Raw genomic sequence first — 7,438 nt, 5'->3', positions numbered from 1 at the left:
AAAAATATGCTTCTGGCGCTCTCTTTTCATTTAAGAAAATTTTCGAGGAGTATTTGCTCTGCGGGTTATAGCCTAAATATTCAGGGCAGTGATAGGTCCGATTATGGTGACAGTAAGCAGGCTGCAATAAATGCTGACGATGTATTAGTTTTTCAAAGAAACTTCTTTTTAGAGCGCCTTAAGCTTAAGGAAATTGGAACGTTGGGGAAAACGCGTATATGGATATGGTCGCAAGCGCTGACGGATCGCCAACTGACCTGTGGAAGTACGCAGGCAAGGAGCAAATAACGTTAACGCCTCAACTGTTATGCAGCATATAATCGAAGGAACGCTATGCAACATTTTTATATGAGCCGAGGCCACCAAAGCTATTATAGTAAAATGCATTAGTTTATATGGATTTAAAAGTAGCGAGATCGCCGAGTTTGTAGTCGAGTCCAAGACGAATTATAAGTCGCTGGAAATCAGTGAGTTATATATAAGGGGGATGTAGCTCAGTGGTAGAGCGTTCGCTTTGCATGTGAAAGGCCCCGGGTTCAATCCCCGGCATCTCCAAGAGGTAAACAGGCTAAACATTTTTTAAAACTACATATATTATATTTACGAGTCCACACACCTAATATTATGGGTCAAAAGAGCCGCCGATTGGACATAACTATTTGAGCTCATTGGGAGTGATTGATTGATAATGGATTCCCGTCGGATAATTGTAATCACTACTTATTATTTATTTTTAACGTGCCATTTAATTACATTTTTTGAAACAGTCTTGTGAAAATAATTATTGGCAACCCTCTCCAAAATATTACTGAATTGGTAATAAGTAGTTTTGAAAAAAAAAGAAATATGGCAACATTGTTCAAACCGCTATGAAAAATATACCGCCAAAAATCAGTACTCACCGAAAATTTTATCGAAATTGTTTTCACATTTATCAAAAATGAACCGAAATCATCGTTGAAATTCATGGAATCGGAGTTGAATATCTCCAAAACATCGATTTATCGCATTTGAACTGATAATTTGGGCTTACGAAAAGTCTGTGCACGTTTCATTCCGCACAAGTTAACTGAGGATCAAAAATTGCTCAGAATTCAACATTCGAAAGACCTCATTAAAGAGACAAGAAAATAAAAGAACTTCCTTTACAACATTGTAATTGGTGATGAACCGTGGTGTTTCCAATATGAACCTGAAACTAGGCATCAAAGTGCCGAATGGATGGAAAAGCTTTTAGTTCGCGCAAAACAGTGTATCGAGGCCAGAGGGGACTATATTGAATAAATAAACTCGAAGTTATCAGAACAAAGCTCATGTCGTTTCATTTTAGCTCAGTTTTGATTATTTTGGACTTCACCTTGTAAGTATAAGTAGTATTTCAAGAGTTAATCAATTCGAATGTTGTCAATTTGCCGTAATAGTTTATGCCATTTTTGCATGAAATTTATCGCAGGAATAAAAGATTTTTTAATTTACAACGTATGAGTACAACTTCATGTTTGTGTATGTATAGTAGTATGTAGTATACATTCAGCTGCCAGTGCTACCAGTTACAAAATATATTACCATGCTGCCAAACTGACTACGAAAATCGAAACGAATATGAATCATAAATTGAATCAGATCTCTAGGCCTCTTTTTTTCGCCAAGACTTAGCAAGTGGCGAATAGATGAAGCAACTGGTACAAATGAAGATATGTCGGCAATGCGGGAAGAGAGCTGCCTTAAGTTAAATTTTTCGTCAATTTAAGAAGAGGCCTTCTATTCGAATAACCTTGTTGTTGTTGCAATTGCGTGCAAAATTTGTATACGGATTCCGGTCATTGACCATTGGAACGCAAATATTATTAATAACCTCTTTTTATTTTTCTTCACAAGATGCCTTTTAAAAAAAATTAATTTTTGTAGCAACGCGGAAAATCCCTCAAATAGAAAAGAAAGTGTTAAAAATTAAAAAAAAAAAACATAAATATTAATTAACCACGTTTTGTTTTGCGCAAATGGTTTAATGTGCGATGCTACGATTACTAACATGTCGGCCAATTTCAATTATTTCTGTGATTTTATCATCATCAAAAATGCCTGAACGGAATCGACGAAACCAAAATTGCACAATACAGTCAACTATTACAGGATCGGCACCTAAACACCATTCATAATTTCAGCGGCATAGCGTGCATTTTCGCCTTTATCAAAGAAAAACTGTGAATTGCGAAATGTACCGAATTTTCTCCTTGTTGACTCCATTGTTAACACCCTGTAGCTCACAACTGAATGGAACAAACAAAAAAGAGCGAAATAATTTGTTTAGTGTGAAATGTCACCTTGACAACGAGCACAAATTTTAAATTGTTTGATCGATTCTTTACGAGATTTCTATCATGTTAGCCATCTACCGAGAAAATAATGGGTTTCTTTTTAACCTAATATTTTTCAAAAACAAAAGCAAATACTTTCCACAATTTTATATACATAATTTGAAGTTTTAGGATGGACAACAAAATACTTTATATGCTTAATTTTTCTATTTAATATGGGGAAAAATAATAATCTACCTAACCTAATAACTCTAACGTATCCATAAAAATTGTGAAATTGCAAATCTGAACAAATAATCTTTTTAGTAAAATTATAACGGCTACATACATAAAATCCATCATAAAAATATCTACAATGTGTAAAATAACCCTGTTGCTTTATGAACAAACGAACAAACATAGAAAATTACAGCTTAAGCCAAACTAAGATGCAGCGCTTTATGGGTAGAAAGGCAAATAATAAAAAATAAAAAAATATAAGAAAATATATAAAAAAAAAAAAATAAAAAAATAGACAAAATAAAAAAATATCAAAAAAGTATTGTATTAAAAAATACATATGACAAAAAAAAATATATATATATATATAAAAAATATAAATAAAATAGAAAGTAAAGAATATATAAGAATAGGAATAGGAAACAACAATCTCCTCCACTGCAAACAATAACTTTAAAAGGGGAATCATTACTTCTATCCGATTCAGCTAAATATCTAGGAGTTATTCTAGATAGGAAGTTGAGTTGGAAATTGAACATCGAAAATAGATGTAAAAAAGCTTTCATAGCTCTCTATACTTGTAAGAAAGCTATAGGCAAAACCTGGGGTTTTTCACCTCGGATCATTTATTGGATATATACCTCGATCATCAAACCGATACTCTTCTACGGTGTGGTTGTATGGTGGACAGCACTCGAAAAACGGTGTAGAGTAGCCACAATTGATCGAGTTCAAAGAACAGCCTGCCTCCTGATAACAGGATGCTTAAGTACAACACCTACTAAGGCTCTAAACACGTTGCTTCACTTGTTCCCTATCGATCTGGCTGGCAAAGCGATTGCAGCGAAAGCAGCGACACGCATGAATGCTATATCGAAATGGAATAAGTATCTCGGCCATTCGGCCATACTGAACAGGAACACTGTTATCTCTTCCGACATAGACTATCATGTAAGTCTTCCATCATCGCCCTTGCTATTCTCCTGTTCACTCCCAACTAGGGAAGAATGGAAGACAAATCTTACCGAAATCGATGGCCCTCTGACTATATATACAGATGGTTCAAAACAAGACGGCAAAGTGGGATTTTGAATCTTTTCCAATTCCCCTCACATCAATCTATCATTTAGATTACCCGACTACTGTAGCGTATTCCAAGCGGAAGTATGCGCTATCTGGTATGCTGCGAAAACTCTCTTAGAAAATAGAATATCACTAGAGGATATCCGCTTTTTCACCGACAGTCAAGCGGCCGTTCGAGCACTCAGCTCCTCTTATACCCACTCAGATGTGGTTCGATCCTGTCTCTTATCTCTTAACGAGATAAGTGTTCAGAATTCTGTCCAAGTTATCTGGATACCGGGTCACAGTGGATTCGAAGGTAACTGCAAAGCTGATGAGCTCGCAAGAGCTGGAGCTGCGCAATCATATGTTAGTAACTTACCCACAATCCACATTCCGCTCTCAACATGTAAAATGCTCATCGATCGAGAATTTCACAGCATTGCTGATCGGAGGTGGCGAGTGGAAACTACTTGCGTTACGACCAGACAAATCTGGCCATCCTACAATCTGAAACAGACAAAAACCCTTATAAGTCTTTCGAAACACGAACTAAGGCATATAACATCTCTTATCACCGGCCACTGCCTTTTGGGCACTCACGCACGTCGGCTCGGGGTTCCTCAACACGACCTGTGCAGATACTGCGAGGACGAAGATGAGGAAGTATCGAGCAGACATTTGCTGTGCAGTTGTCCGGGTCTAGCCAGAAGTCGACTCGCTCTTCTAGGCTCTCCAACAATTGACAATCTTTCAGTACTCTCGGACCTGAAAATCGAATCTCTCATCAAATTTTCGAAACGAATTAATATCTTTGACCAAAATCTACAATAAAAATCTCGGTTAGGTGGGGAAATCATTTAAAATAATGAGCTCTAGGGCAACACAACGGACCCAACTTGCGGTCTATGTGGCACTCCGATGCGGGGTCACCCTTAAACCAACCAACCAACCAAAGAATATATAAAAAAAAATTGAAAAATATTTAAAAAAATATAAAAAATGAAATAAAAAATAAAAAATATAGAAAATAAAAAATATAATATATATTATGAAAAACTAAAAAAAAAAATACAAATTAAAAAAAAATTAAAGAAATATTAAAAATATATAAAAAATAAAAAAATACAAAAATACAAAATATAAAAAAATTTAAAAAATAAAAAATGGTATGAAAATATAAAAAAATATAGAAAAAAAATAAAAAATTATTAAAAAAAATAAAAAATATCAAAAATATAAAAAATATGAAAAAATAAAAAAATATAGAAAATAAAAAATATAAACGAAAATACAAAATGTTAAGAAATATATAAAAAATAAAATAAAAAATGAAATAAAAAAAAAAAAATATTTAGAAAAATAAAAAAAATAAAAAAATATGAAAAAATTTACAAAATGAAAGAATATAAAAAAATTAAAAAAAAAATAAAAAAATATTTAAAAAAAATATAAAAAATTAAAAAAAGATATGTATAAGTTAAAGTAACAGAGGCGCAGAATTAAAGCTGTTGTCCAAATTCTGCTTTGGCACTCAATTTTGTGCTCAAACTTAATTTTGTATTGATCGTACGTTTGCGTTATGATCATAGCATTACAATAAGAATTCAGCAACAACATACCTATGTCCCCGCTTAGCGGCACCTTCGAACACGCGTTTATCGACACAGTTAATTTGCCAACAATAACTTCAGTTGCTGATCGAAGCGTCCCGCATTACAAAAAGAAAATAGCTTCGGTATGCCTTTGCATTTCCCCAGCGACAAAAATAACGCCTCTTGTTATCCCGCTAAAAGCAACGGAACGCGTTTGCACATACGTACCTATCAGAGGTTCGAGTGATAGTAGGGCATTATAAGATTTGTCATAGAGCGAGTAACATCGCTGTGAACTTTTAATAAATAAAAAAAGTAATACGAAATAAAAAGTGTTTTGTATTAATTTATATAATAAAAAATAAAATAAAAAATATAAAAATGAAATAAAAATAAAAACAAATATTGTATAAAAAATGAAAAAAATTTTAAAAATAAAAAAAATATGAAAAAATAAAAAAATATGAAAAAATAAAAAAATATAGAAAATAAAATATATAAAAAAAAAATGAAAAAGTATTTAAAAAAATATAAAAAATAAAAAAATATGAGAAAATAAAAAAAAAATAGAAAATAAACAATATAAAAAAATATAAATAAATACTAAAAAAAATAAAAAAGAATATAAAAAATGAAATGAAAATAAAAACATATATAAAAAACAAAAAAAATAATAAAATAAAAAAAAATATGAAAAAATGAAAAAAATGAAAAGATAAGAAAATATAAAAAATAAAAAAAAAAAATAAAAAATTAACAATTAATAGAAAAATGCTATAAAATAACGTAAGCTTACAAAAACCTGGAGATGCCGGGGATTGAACCCGGGGCCTTTCACATGCAAAGCGAACGCTCTACCACTGAGCTACATCCCCTTCTCTACAACCCCGCTCCCACTTCAATTGACCTTCGCTCTCAAGTTGTTTATACATCTGCACAACAAAGACCGCTTAGAAAGTATAACAAGGCTTTTAAAGCAAAATCTTGTTATTGCTCGCTTTTATCGATGTTACTTAAGATTTATGAGCAAATTTGCTTATTTTGCTTTTTCGGCAAAATGTTCAACTTTACTATTTTTACGGTTTTTTAATTTCTTTCGTAGGTGAAGTGAATGCGATTGCTTTAAAATCAAGAGGGGCTACTACGAGTAAGAGGAAAGTACTTACTAAGATTTTTTTTTTAATCTTTTTATTTACTTTAGTAAAATTTTTAGAGTCGTTAAGTAGCGAAAATGTTTTTATGATACTTTTCACAGATTTTCAACTGCGATCATAAAATGAATCCATGTCAAAATTTTTTTGTTAATGCTCTATTTAAAATATCATTAATGGACTTTCTAGATTTTAGTGAGTTACATGTGTATGTATGAATGTATGTGTATAACAATATTATTTAGGACCTACATTTGAGCAGTACGTCAAGATACTTTGGGTAGCATACAGGTAAAGGGAACCAAAAAAAACCGAGGTCTGCTGGTAGATTCGTTTTTAGTACCCTCGGTGGGACTTTTTGATTAATATGTACCCTATGTTATGTATTTGACCGAGTTTCTCCCCCAGTCTGCAGTGGCTTTTTTAATCTGGTCACACAAATCGGGAAGAAATGTACCGGATAAAATTATATCTTTAATACGGGCAACATACGAAAATGCTTGCTGCCACGTGCTACATAAAGCGAAACTGTCTGGCCCGTTTCAGATGCAAAGGTGAGTTCGCCAAGGGTGCTATGATAGGATCTGTGCCGTTTTTGCTTGTTATTGGTGATGTTTTGGAAACTGCCCTGGTACCGCATCGAAACTGCGGACTGAGATGGGACATGATTAGCTTCTTCAACATCTCGATTATGCTGACGCCGTATGCTTCCCAGCGCACAAAATGACGGAATTCTCACTAGAGAAAAATGCTATAACTGCCGGCTTAAGAATTAATTGGAGTAAGACAAAAATTTTAAGTTTGTCTGGCAAATCAACTGCAACTGTAAATATTTCGGATGCACCAGTGGAATGTATTAAGCAATTTACACACATATCTTGGTAGTGAGGTAGCAACTTTTGGGGGTATGTATGAAGATGTCAAATTTCGCATTGGTAAAGCTAGAGCTGTCTTCTGTGTGGCGCAAAAACAACATCAGCGTTCCCACAAAAAAGAGAATTTTCAGATCCAAAGTAGTACAGGTTTTGCTTTACGTTTGCGGTATATGGAAAGTGACCAAATCCATCACTACGAACCTTCTGATTTTTATAAA

At 33.2% G+C, this 7,438-nt stretch overlaps 2 non-coding genes across 2 annotated transcripts; one reads left to right on the top strand and one right to left on the bottom strand.

Moving 5' to 3' along the window:
* The first annotated feature begins 483 nt into the window (after nucleotides 1-483).
* On the top strand, nucleotides 484-555 carry Trnaa-ugc (transfer RNA alanine (anticodon UGC)). Its single transcript has one exon. It is a non-coding gene; the product is annotated as a tRNA-Ala (tRNA).
* Nucleotides 556-5,997: 5,442 nt separating this feature from the next.
* Nucleotides 5,998-6,069, bottom strand: Trnaa-ugc (transfer RNA alanine (anticodon UGC)). Its single transcript has one exon. It is a non-coding gene; the product is annotated as a tRNA-Ala (tRNA).
* Between the last annotated feature and the right edge of the window lie 1,369 nt (nucleotides 6,070-7,438).

Source organism: Anastrepha obliqua, chromosome 2 (assembly GCF_027943255.1).
Source record: "Anastrepha obliqua isolate idAnaObli1 chromosome 2, idAnaObli1_1.0, whole genome shotgun sequence".
Classification (NCBI taxonomy): Eukaryota; Metazoa; Arthropoda; class Insecta; order Diptera; family Tephritidae; genus Anastrepha; species Anastrepha obliqua.
Note: the sequence above shows the minus strand (reverse complement) of the source record. Positions and strands in the feature narration are given on the sequence as shown.